We start from the raw sequence: 12,543 nt of genomic DNA on the forward strand, positions 1-12,543 counted from the left end.
AGACTAACCTAGCAACGATATAATAGCAGCTATATCTCAGCATCAGAACATCGTAGAGAGGCGGGGGTTGGCTTGTTTGAATCAGGCTCGCACACCATCTATCTATCTATCTATGTATCTATCTATCTATCTATCTACCTCTACCTATCTATCTATCTATCTATCTATCTATCTATCTATCTATCTATTTATCTATTTATCTATCTCTAACTATCTATCTATCTATCTGTCTATCTATCTATCTATCTATCTATCTATCTATCTATCTATCTATCTATCTATCTATCTATCTATCTATATCTATCTATCTATCTATCTCTATCTATCTATCTATCTATCTATCTATCTATCTATCTATCTATCTATTTATCTATTTATCTATCTCTAACTATCTATCTATCTATCTATCTATCTATCTATCTATCTATCTATCTATCTATCTATCTATCTATCTATCTATCTATCTATCTATCTACCTCTATCTATCTATCCATCATGCTAACAACATGCTAATTCATGCTAGAATCATGCTAGTTACATGCTAATTCATGCTAGAATCATGCTAGTCACATGCTAATTCATGCTAGAATCATGCTAGTTACATGCTAATTTATGCTAGAATCATGCTAGTCACATGCTAATTCATGCTAGAATCATGCCAGTCACATGCTAATTCATACTAGAATCATGCTAACAACATGCTAATTCATGCTAGAATCATGCTAGTCACATGCTAATTCATGCTAGAATCATGCTAACAACATGCTAATTCATGTTAGAATCATGCTAGTAGCATGCTAATTCATGTTAGAATCATGCTAACAACATGCTAATTCATGCTAGAATCATGCTAGTAACATGCTAATTCATGCTAGAATCATGCTAACAACATGCTAATTCATGCTAGAATCATGCTAGTCACACGCTAATTCATGCTAGAATCATGCTAGTCAAATGCTAATTCATGCTAGAATCGTGCTAACAACATGCTAATTTATGCTAGAATCATGTCAGTAACATGCTAATTCATGCTAGAATCATGCTAGTAACATACTAATTCATGCTAGAATCATGCTAACAACATGATAATTCATGCTAGAATCATGCTAGTAACATGCTAATTCATGCTAGAATCATGCTAACAACCTGCTAATTCATGCTTGAATCGTGCTAATTTATGCTAAAATCATGCTAGTAACATGCTAATTCATGTTAAAATCATGCTAGGTACATGCTAATTCATGCTAGAATCATGCTAGTAACATGCTATATCATGCTAGAATCATGCTAGTAACATGCTAATTCATACTAGAATCATGCTAGTAACATGCTAATTCATGCTAGAATTATGCTAACAACATGCTAAATCATGCTAGAATCATGCTAACAACATGCTAAATCATGCTAGAATCATGCTAACAACATGCTAATTCATGCTAGAATCATGCTAACAACATGCTAATTCATGCTAGAATCATGCTAACAACATGCTAATTCATGCTAGAATCATGCTAACAACATGCTAATTCATGCTAGAATTATGCTAACAACATGCTAATTCATGCTAGAATCATGCTAACATTATGCTAATTCTTGCTAGAATCATGCTAACAACATCTATCTATCTATCTATCTATCTATCTATCTATCTATCTATCTATCTATTTATCTATCTATCTATCTATCTATCTATCTATCTATCTATCTATCTATCTATCTATCTATCTATCTATCTATCTATCTATCTATCTATCTATCTATCTATCTATCTTTTCATACTTTTTAAAACTGTTTAAATAAACTATTACCGTCAGGCTTTCACAAGCCAGCCTCAAAGTTTGTTCTCAAACTTTAAGAATCTAGTTCTTATTATTATTCTTATTATTATTCCGGCTTCTGACCTAAAAAAAGCAATCGCTTCTCCTCCCAGGACTTAGATGCTACAAGCCCCAAATTTGGTCAAAAGCTGCCTTCTGCTCATGAGATGGTTGCTGTATGTCCTCATGCCGATAAGATTTGTAGTTTTTGAATTAAAAATTTTTTTATTAAAAAATTGTACCGAGTATTTGGGGCATATAAAAAAGAATACAATCCTCAAATTTGGCCAAAAGATGTGTTTGAAATTACTGATAATTGTCATATTTATTTGGTGTAATTATAAATAACAGTTTTCCTATAAATATTTTTTTTATATTAAATTTGTAAAATTCAGACTCAAAGCGTGTCAGAGTGTCCACAAGATGGCGCCAGAAGACTATTTTTGAGCCCTTTGTAATTTAGTACTGGCCCTTTAAGAGGCGGGGATATCCGTGCTGACTGTTTTGAATCTACAGAAATTCGGGCTCATTTCAGACGTGCTTGTTACAACATTTGAAGCTGAAATTGCGACCATTTTGGTCGCATATGCGCCTGAAAATTAATCTATGCGACCTCATAACATATTTGGGCGCATTAGTGCGACTGCAGATGGTTGTAGTGCGACCTGTTTTGATTTTTTGTAAAAACGTGCTGAATCGCTCTTCCCTGCCGCTATATTGGTTCATATTAGCTGTCAATCACTCAAGGTATTCCGCTGTCAGATGACAGGGAAGGAGCTTTTATGACCACGGGAAATGCAAACGGCTGAAGAGTAAACTTAAAGCACCCAGGTTTGCAAACCCCACCTAAAATTGAGGTGTAGATGAGAGAGATCGTGACACGTCACGTGGTGAATAATGATCCACCAGCTGAGATCACTGAAACTGCGGCTCATAACAAAGACCAGTATTGCGCCGATGGTTAGTGCAAGAATCCTGCTCTGCCTGCTCATAAATTGGGTCGGCTGACTCGCCAGCTTTTCCACAAACACAGAAAAATGAAGATCATCTCAGACTGAACCTTTAAATTGACACAAACTGAAACCAAAACTTTTAAAGAGTGATAGAAGTGAGACTTTACTTTCTTTCTTTTGTCTATTCTTTTTTGAGGTGTATATTATTTTTTTATTTATTTACTGATGACTGCTTTGCAGCTTTCATCATTGAATTGAATTATTTATTATAATCTTTTGTTTGTTTTGTAGCAGAAATATTATTTATTAAATTGACATGCATATAAAAACAGCAGTACAAAATCAATATTTCTTACTGCAATGCTTCATTTTTGTTTGATTCAAACTATACAATTATTTTTCATAAAGTAAGAAAAGACTTTTTATAGCAGATAACCTACATTCATGCACATTCAAGGCAGTATCATAATGAGAAATGGAATTCATTGTTACTATTATTGTCATTTTCATCATCACTAATATTCTATAATTATTAGACATTCATTTTAGAATTATTGCACACAAATATCAATGTCTTCGCAGCATTAGTTAGATAGTTGTTTCTGGTTTTTGTCAGTCCTATTGATGTTGTTTTAAAATACAATAAATCCCTTAAAAAGCAATTTGCAGCAGTGCTCATTCATTTTTGGTGGGTGCTCCTAAATTTTTTCTGGTGCTCCTAAATTTATTTTGGTGCCCCTGAATATTTGAAGTTGGGAGCACCGGTGCTACCAAGTAAAAAAGTTAATTTCGAGCCCTGTATATATATATATATTCATACAGTTGATGTCAGAATTATTAGCTCCCCTGTTTATTTTTTCCCCAATTTCTGTTTAATGGAGGGAAGATTGTTTCAGCAAAAAAATAATTAATAACTGCTTTTATTCTAGCCGAAATAAAACAAATAAGACTTTCTCAAGAAGAAAAAATATTATCAGACATACAGTGAAAATTTCCTTGCTCTGTTAAACACCATTTGGGAAATATTTAAAAAAGGGAAAAAAAATCAAATGGGGGTTAATAATTCTGACTTCAACTGTGTATATATATGTGTGTGTGTGTGTGTGTGTGTGTGTGTGTGTGTGTGTATATATATATATATATATATATATGTGTGTGTGTGTGTGTGTGTGTGTGTGTGTGTGTGTGTGTATATATATATATATATATATATATATATATATATATATATACACATACACACACACACACATTTATGGTTAGGGTTATAAGGATTATTTTTTATCCCCCTTTTATGTTGGCAAAAACATAAGTTTACTTCAGATATTTCTTTCAAAACAGAATATTCTGTACCGCAAAAAAGCCTTCTCCTCACTTGTGATAATGACAATGAAAGCCAAGCTTTTGGCCTATGCTGTACCAAAAAAATAAATAAAATCACCCAGGTGATGACAATTAAATATTACGATTATAACATTGTGTTAGTGGCCAGTGGGGTGGAACAACGTCATTGGTCAGAATTAACCACGTGATGAAGACGGCCTAATATTGTATTTAATGCGATTTTCTTCCTGTAAACTGTATATATAACTATATAACTATATATATAACGCTGCAAATTACTGTAAATTGACTGTACTCTTTATTAACTGCAAAACTGATAAGACTGATTAAATAATAGACAAATTAACTAAATGTATGTGCTGTTGTTTCATTAGTATTTTAATTTAATATTTTTCTTCATATGATATTTATTATAATGTAATTTTGTTCAGATTATAATATATACTATAAATACTAACTATACTATAGTGATCTGCATTAAACAACCTGAACAAATCAGTCCTCTCTCTCTCTCTCTCTCTCTCTCTCTCTCTCTCTCGATTTGATCAAAAATGTAAATGAGGCCTTCCGATTAACAGTCCAGTGGACCCTAGCAACAGCCTAGAAACCACTCAGAACACCCTAGCAACTACCTAGGAATGCCTTAGCAACATCTTAGCAACCGCCTAGCAACCACTTCTCAACCGCTGTGCTTCCTGCCAACTGCCTTCGAGTCCCCGGCGCAGTCACGTTGGCTTTCTCAAGCCAACATCAAAGTTCGTCAACGAACTTTAGGTTCTAGTTATTATTTTTTTTTTTTTATTAATCTTCTGAGACTAAATTTCTAACTCTATCTCCTCCTAGAGCTTTTGAGCTATTACCACCAAACTCGCTCCAGACCTCTAAACTATTCTGACTCGTGTTGCTATATCTCCTCAGACTGATCTGACTTTCGGTTTTCCGAAAAACGTCCCGGGACTGTCGGAAAAATCCCATAGGCTTAACATTGGATCAAACTTTGTGAGCTCATAACTCTGCGTCAGACTGTCACACAGACTTCTAACTGGACTCATTTAACTCAGACTATCAAACTGCCAATGACTGATCACCTTTAAACTTTCTAGCCACGCCCTAGCAACCACTTTTGGACCCTAGTAACTGTCCCATAGACTTCTATTCAAAAGACTCTCATTGACTTAACATGGGATCAAACTTTATGAGCTCATAACTCTGCATCAGACTGTCCTACAGACTAATGGCTGAGCTCATTTAACTCCGACTACCAAACTGCCAATAACTGATGAGCTTTTAACTTTCTAGCCACTCCCCTAACTACCACATACTGCACCCTAGCAACTGTCCCGTAGACTTCCATTCAAAAGACTCTCATTGACTTAACATGGGATCAAACTTTGTGAGCTCATAACTCTGCATCAGACTGTCATACAGACTAATGGCTGAGCTCATTTAACTCAGACTACCAACCTGCCAATAACTGATGAGCTTTTAACTTTCTAGCCACACCCCTAACTACCACATACTTCACCCTAGCAACTGTCCCGTAGACTTCCATTACAAAAGACTCTCATTGACTTAACATGGGATCAAACTTTTTGAGCTCTTAACTCTGCATCTGACTGTCATACAGACTACCAAACTGCCAATAACTGATGAGCTTTTAACTTTCTAGCCACACCCCTAACTACCACATACTGCACCCTAGCAACTGTCCCGTAGACTTCCATTACAAAAAAACTCTCATTGACTTTACATGGGATCAAACTTTGTGAGCTCATAACTCTGCATCAGACTGTCATAGAGACTAATGGCTGAGCTCATTTAACTCAGTCTAGCCAGCAGCCAATCACTGATGGCCTTTTAACTTTCTAGCCACACCCCTAACTACCACATACTGCACCCTAGCAACTGTCCTATAGAATGTAATTAGGTGTGCTATCGAATGCTTATAATTCTAACATGCTAATGACATGCCAATCATGCTAGCAACATGCTACTCATATGCTAATCATGCTAATGACATGCTAACTCATACTGGAAACATGCTAATGACATGCTAATTTGTACAAGAATCATGCTAGTAACATGCTAATTCATACTAGACTCATGTTAATAACTGGCCTACATGCATATCTTTGCTCAGCAGTGTCCTATTGACTTGGGGGATGGCTCATCTGACTCAGACAACCAATGAGCATCTCAATATGATAATGAAGCTCACAAGCCACGCCCCCAAATTGATTCCATAGACTTCCATTAAAATAGGCCAAGATGCATATCTTTGCATAGCAGTGTCATAGAGACATGGGGGTTGGTTCATTTGACTTAGACAGCCAACCACATTCAAGTGCACTCTGTAACCTCGCCCATAGCGACAAAACAGAGTACCCTAGCAACCATTCATCAACAGCTATATCTCAGCATCAGAACATCGTAGAGACTTGGAGATTGGCTCGTTTGACTCATACTAGCAAACAGAACTTCCTAAATGCTACACATGCTAGCAGTGATTAGCTACATGCTAATATTGACTAGCCAAGTACTGTAACTTGCTAGAAATGCTTACTAAGTATAAATGTTTTATCAAGCATGTATGTAAGGCTTGCCTAGTAACCAACCAGGGTACCCTAGCAACTGCCTAGCAACCACCCAAATTACCCTAGCAACCGCCTAGCAACCACCTAGCAACGGCCTAGTAATGCCTTAGTAAGGGCCTAGCGACCACTCAGGACACCCTAGCAACGGCCTAGCAACGCCTTAGCAACCACTCAGAATACCCTAGCAACCACATAGCAACACCTTAGCAACCACCTAGCAACCACTTGGGACACCTTATCAACCACCTAGCAACACCTTAGCAACCACCTAGCAACCAGTCAGAACACCCTAGCAACCGCCTAGCAACGCCTTAGCAACCACCAAGCAACCACTCAGGACACCCTAGCAACCACCTAGCAACACCTTAGCAACCACCTAGCAACCACTCAGGACACCCTAGCAACCGCCTAGCAACGCCTTAGCAACCACTCAGAACACCCTAGCAACCACCTAGCAACACCTTAGCAACCACTTAGGACTCCTTAGCAACCACCTAGCAACACCTTAGCAACCACCTAGCAACCACTCAGAACACCCTAGCAACCACCTAACAACACCTTAGCAACAACCTAGCAACCACTTAGAACACCCTAGCAACCGCCTAGCAAGACCTTAGCAACCACCTAGCAACCAATCAGAGCACCCTAGCAACTGCCTAGCAACAACCTAGCAACCACTCAGAACACCATAGCAACCACCTAGCAACACTCTAGCAACATCTTAGCAGCCACCTAGCAACCACTCAGGACACCCTAGCAACTGCCTAGCAACGACTTAGCAACCACTCAGAATACCCTAGCAACCACCTAAGCATGCTATGTGACATGCTAATTCATACTAGAATCATGCTAGTAACATGCTAATTCATACTACAATCATGCTAATAACATGCTAATTCATACTAGAATCATGCTAATAACATGCTAATTCATACTAGAATCATGCTAGTAACATGCTAATGCATGCTAGAATCATGCTAATAACAGGCTAACTCACGCTAGATTCATGCTAGTAACATGCTAATTCATACTATAATCATGCTAATAACATGCTAATTCATGCTAGAATCCTGCAAGTAACATGCTAATTCATGCTAGAATCATTCTAGTAACATGCTAATTCATACTAGAATCATGCTAATTCATGCTAGAATCATGCTAATAACCTGCTAATTCATACTAGAATCATGCTAGTAACAGGCTAATTCATACTAGAATCATGCTAGTAACATGCTAATGCATGCTAGAATCATGCTAGTAACATGCTAATTCATGCTAGAATCATACTAGTAACATGCTAATTCATGCTAGAATCATGCTAGTAACATGCTAATTCATGCTAGAATCATTCTAGTAGCATGCTAATTCATACTAGAATCATGCTAGTGACATGCTAATTTATTCTAGAATCATGCTAGTAACATGCTAATTCATGCTAGAAGCATGCTAATAACATGCTAATTTATACTAGAATCATGCTAATAAAATGCTAATTTGTACTACATCCCATGCTAATAACATGCTAATCCATGGTAGTATCATGCTAATTCATGCTAGAATCATGCTAATAACATGCTACTTATACTTTTTCAAACTGTTTTTAAACTAAATAAACTATTACCAACAGGCTTTGTCAAGCCAGCCTCAAAGTTTGTCTCGACGAACTTTACTGTCTAGTTAATGGGGTTTGCCCTTAGGCAAAGTCCATTCTTACTATTGTGGTTTATTATTCTTAATTCTGCCAAAAGTTCGGCGCGTAACTTGTCCCGCAGCTTTCGCCCCAGACCCTTGAAAGTGGGGTCAAATCGTGCGGTCTTATCGGGAATGGTGTGCTATGACTTTTATAAGGGGTGGGGGGTTTTTTGGCCCCGCAGGGGCCAAAAAACCCGCCCAAAAATCCCATAGACTTAACATTGAGCCGAACTTTGACGAATCACAGCGCCGAGTGTGAATTTCATAGAATTATGGGATTCACAGCATCTGTAGGGGGTTGCAGCCTAAGTGAGAACATACCTCGCAAGGGGGTATAAGTTGCACCTCTGGGGCTCTAGGACGTCCCAAAGTTCTCCCATTGACTTACATTGGCCCCATTGACTCCCATTCATTTTTCTAGAAGAGCACTAAACGCGCCGCGAAATGGGACGACCTTTAAAGCGTTGTAGCGCCAAGTGTGAAATTCGTAGAAATATGGGATTCGCAACATCTGTAGGGGGTTGCAGCCTGTATGAGAACATACCCCAAAAAGGGGTATAAGTTGTACCCATGGGGTGCTAGGACGTCCCAAAGGGGTCCCCATTGACTTAACATGGCCCATTGACTCCCATTCATTTCTTGACTCACATGTCAATCACATTACATAGCAGTGTCATACTGACTTGGGGGTTGCCTTACTTGACTGAGGCAACCAATCAGCATCTCAATATGATTTTGAACCTCACAAGCCACGCCCCCCAAGCCACTTAAAGACCCCTAATAAGTGCCCCATTGACTTAACATGGGGTGGGATGTCCCATTGCAGATCCCATTGACTTCCATTATAAAGGTCACACATCTATAACATTACATAGGAGTGTCATAGAGACACGGGGGTGGGCTCATTTGACTCAGACAACCAATGAGCATCTCAGTATGATAATGAAGCTCACAAGCCACGCCCCCAAACTGGTCCCATAGACTGCCATTATAACTGGCCTACATGCATATCTTTGCTTAGCAGTGTCCTATTGGCTTGGGGGATGGCTCATCTGACTCAGACAACCAATGAGCATCTCAATATGATAATGAATCTCACAAGCCACGCCCCCAAATTGATCCCATAGACTGCCATTATAACTGGCCTACATGTATATCTTTGCTTGGCAGTGTCCTATTGACTTGGGGGTTGGCTCATTTGACTTGGACAGCCAACCACATTCAAGTTCACTCTGTAACCTCGCCCATAGCAACAAAACAGAGTACCCTAGCAACCATTCATCAACAGCTATATCTCGGCATCAGAACATCGTAGAGACTTGGGGATTGGCTCGTTTGACTCATGCTAGCAAACGGAACTTCCTATATGCTACACATGCTAGCAGTGACTAGCTACATGCTAATATTGACTAGCCAAGTACTGTAACTTGCTACAAATGCTCACTAAGTATAAATATTTCATCAGGTATGTATGTGAGGCTTGCCTAGTAACCACCCAGGGTACCCTAGCAACTGCCTAGCAACCACCCAAATTACCCTAGCAACCGCCTAGCAACCACCTAGCAACCGCCTAGTAACGCCTTAGTAAGGGCCTAGCGACCACTCAGGACACCCTAGCAACCGCCTAGCAACGCCTTAGCAACCACTCAGAATACCCTAGCAACACCTTAGCAACCACCTAGCAACCACTCAGGACACCTTAGCAACCGCCTAGCAACACCTTAGCAACCACCTAGCAACCACTCAGAACACCCTAGCAACCGCCTAGCAACCACTCAGAACACCCTAGCAACCGCCTAGCAACACCTTAGCAACCACTTAGCAACCACTCAGGACACCCTAGCAACTGCCTAGCAACACCTTAGCAACCACCTAGCAACCACTCAGGACACCCTAGCAACCGCCTAGCAACACCTTAGCAACCACCTAGCAACCACTCAGGACACCCTAGCAACCGCCTAGCAACACCTTAGCAACCACCTATCAACAACTTAGGACACCTTAGCAACAACCTAGCAACACCTTAGCAACCACCTAGCAACCACTCAGAACACCCTAGCAACCGCCTAGCAACACCTTAGCAACCACCTAGCAACCACTTAGAACACCCTAGCAACCGCCTAGCAACCACCTAGCAACCACTTAGGACACCTTAGCAACCGCCTTGCAACACCTTAGCAACCACTCAGAACACCCTAGCAACCATTCAGAACACCCTAGCAACCAAAACAAATACATTGTACCCCATCGATTTGCCACGCAAACCCCATTCACATTTCCTTTAGGAAATGTACAATTCTAGTTATTAGGCTGGCTTGTGTAGCAAGCCAGACTACTGTTATCCTATTAAACTTATTATTATTTTTATTAGGCTGGCTTGTGTAGCAAGCCAGACTACTGTTATCCTATTAAACTTAATATTATTATTATATTTTCTTCTTCTGAGACTAAAAATTAAACTCTATCTCGTCCTAGGCCTTTTAAGCTATGACCATCAAACTCGGGTCAGACCTCCGAACTATTCTAACTCGAGTTGCTATATCCTTTCCGACTGATCCGACTTTCGGTTTTCCGAAAAACGTCCCGGGACCGTCGGAAAAATCCCATAGACGTAACATTGGATCAAACTTTGTGACCTCATAACTCCGCATCAGAATGTCACACAGACTTCTAACTGGGCTCACTTAACTCAGACTATCAAACTGCCAATGACTGATCACCTTTAAACTTTCTAGCCACGCCTTAGCAACCACTTTTGGACCCTAGAAACTGTCCCATAGACTTCCATTGCAAAAGACTCTCATTGACTTTACATGGGATCAAACTTTGTGAGCTCATAACTCTGCATCAGACTGTCCTACAGACTAATGGCTGAGCTTATTTAACTCAGTCTAGCCAGCAGCCAATTACTGATGGCCTTTTAACTTTCTAGCCACGCCCTAACAACCAGATACTGCACCCTAGCAACTGTCCCATAGACTGCCATTAAAGAGGTTCAGACTGATATTGTCATGCTGCAGTGTGATAGAGACATGGGGGTTGTTTTTAACTGTTCATACTGGCAAGAAGCTTTGATACATCATCAGTCTAAGCTGTCAATCAACTCCATAGCAACAAAACAGACTAACCTAGCAACGATATAACAGCAGCTATATCTCAGCATCAGAACATCGTAGAGAGGCGGGGGTTGGCTTGTTTGACCCATGCTAGCACACCATCTGTCTATTTAATTATCTGTCTATCTATCTATCTATCTATCTATCTATCTATCTATCTATCTATCTATCTATCTATCTATCTATATCTATTTATCTACCTCTATCTATCTATCTATCTATCTATCTGTCTATCTATCTATCTATCTATCTATCTATCTATCTATCTATCTATCTATCTATCTATCTATCTATCTATCTATCCATCATGCTAACAACATGCTAATTCATGCTAGAATCATGCTAGTTACATGCTAATTCATGCTAGAATCATGCTAGTAACATGCTAATTCATGTTAGAATCATGCTAACAACATGCTAATTCGTGCTAGAATCATGCTAGTAGCATGCTAATTCATGTTAGAATCATGCTAACAACATGCTAATTCATGCTAGAATCATGCTAGTTACATGCTAATTCATGCTAGAATCATGCTAGTCACATGCTAATTCAAGCTAGAATCATGCCAGTCACATGCTAATTCATACTAGAATCATGCTAACAACATGCTAATTCATGCTAGAATCATGCTAGTCACATGCTAATTCATGCTAGAATCATACTAACAACATGCTAATTCATGCTAGAATCATGCTAGTAACATGCTAATTCATGTTAGAATCATGCTAACAACATGCTAATTCGTGCTAGAATCATGCTAGTAGCATGCTAATTCATGTCAGAATCATGCTAACAACATGCTAATTCATGCTAGAATCATGCTAGTAACATGCTAATTCATGCTAGAATCATGCTAACAACATGCTAATGCATGCTAGAATCATGCTTGTCACATGCTAATTCATGCTAGAATCATGCTAGTCAAATGCTAATTCATGCTAGAATCGTGCTACCAACATGCTAATTCATGCTGGAATCATGCTAGTAACATGCTAATTCATGCTAGAATCATGCTAGTAACATACT

The 12,543-nt window shown here is 39.0% G+C and overlaps 1 protein-coding gene and 1 long non-coding RNA gene across 37 annotated transcripts in view; one reads left to right on the forward strand and one right to left on the reverse strand.

Moving 5' to 3' along the window:
- ppip5k1b (diphosphoinositol pentakisphosphate kinase 1b) overlaps positions 1 to 12,543 on the forward strand; it is a 109,024-nt gene that overhangs the window by 49,506 nt on the left and 46,975 nt on the right. The window lies entirely within an intron of this gene.
- On the reverse strand, positions 4,918 to 10,531 carry LOC148679477 (uncharacterized). The gene is made up of 3 exons (XR_015945719.1): positions 7,051 to 10,531; positions 5,752 to 7,008; positions 4,918 to 5,578 (listed from the first exon to the last, which is right to left on the reverse strand). It is a non-coding gene; the product is annotated as an uncharacterized LOC148679477 (long non-coding RNA).

Source organism: Danio rerio, chromosome 25 (assembly GCF_052040795.2).
Source record: "Danio rerio strain M-AB ecotype USA chromosome 25, GRCz13ab, whole genome shotgun sequence".
Taxonomy (NCBI): domain Eukaryota; kingdom Metazoa; phylum Chordata; class Actinopteri; order Cypriniformes; family Danionidae; genus Danio; species Danio rerio.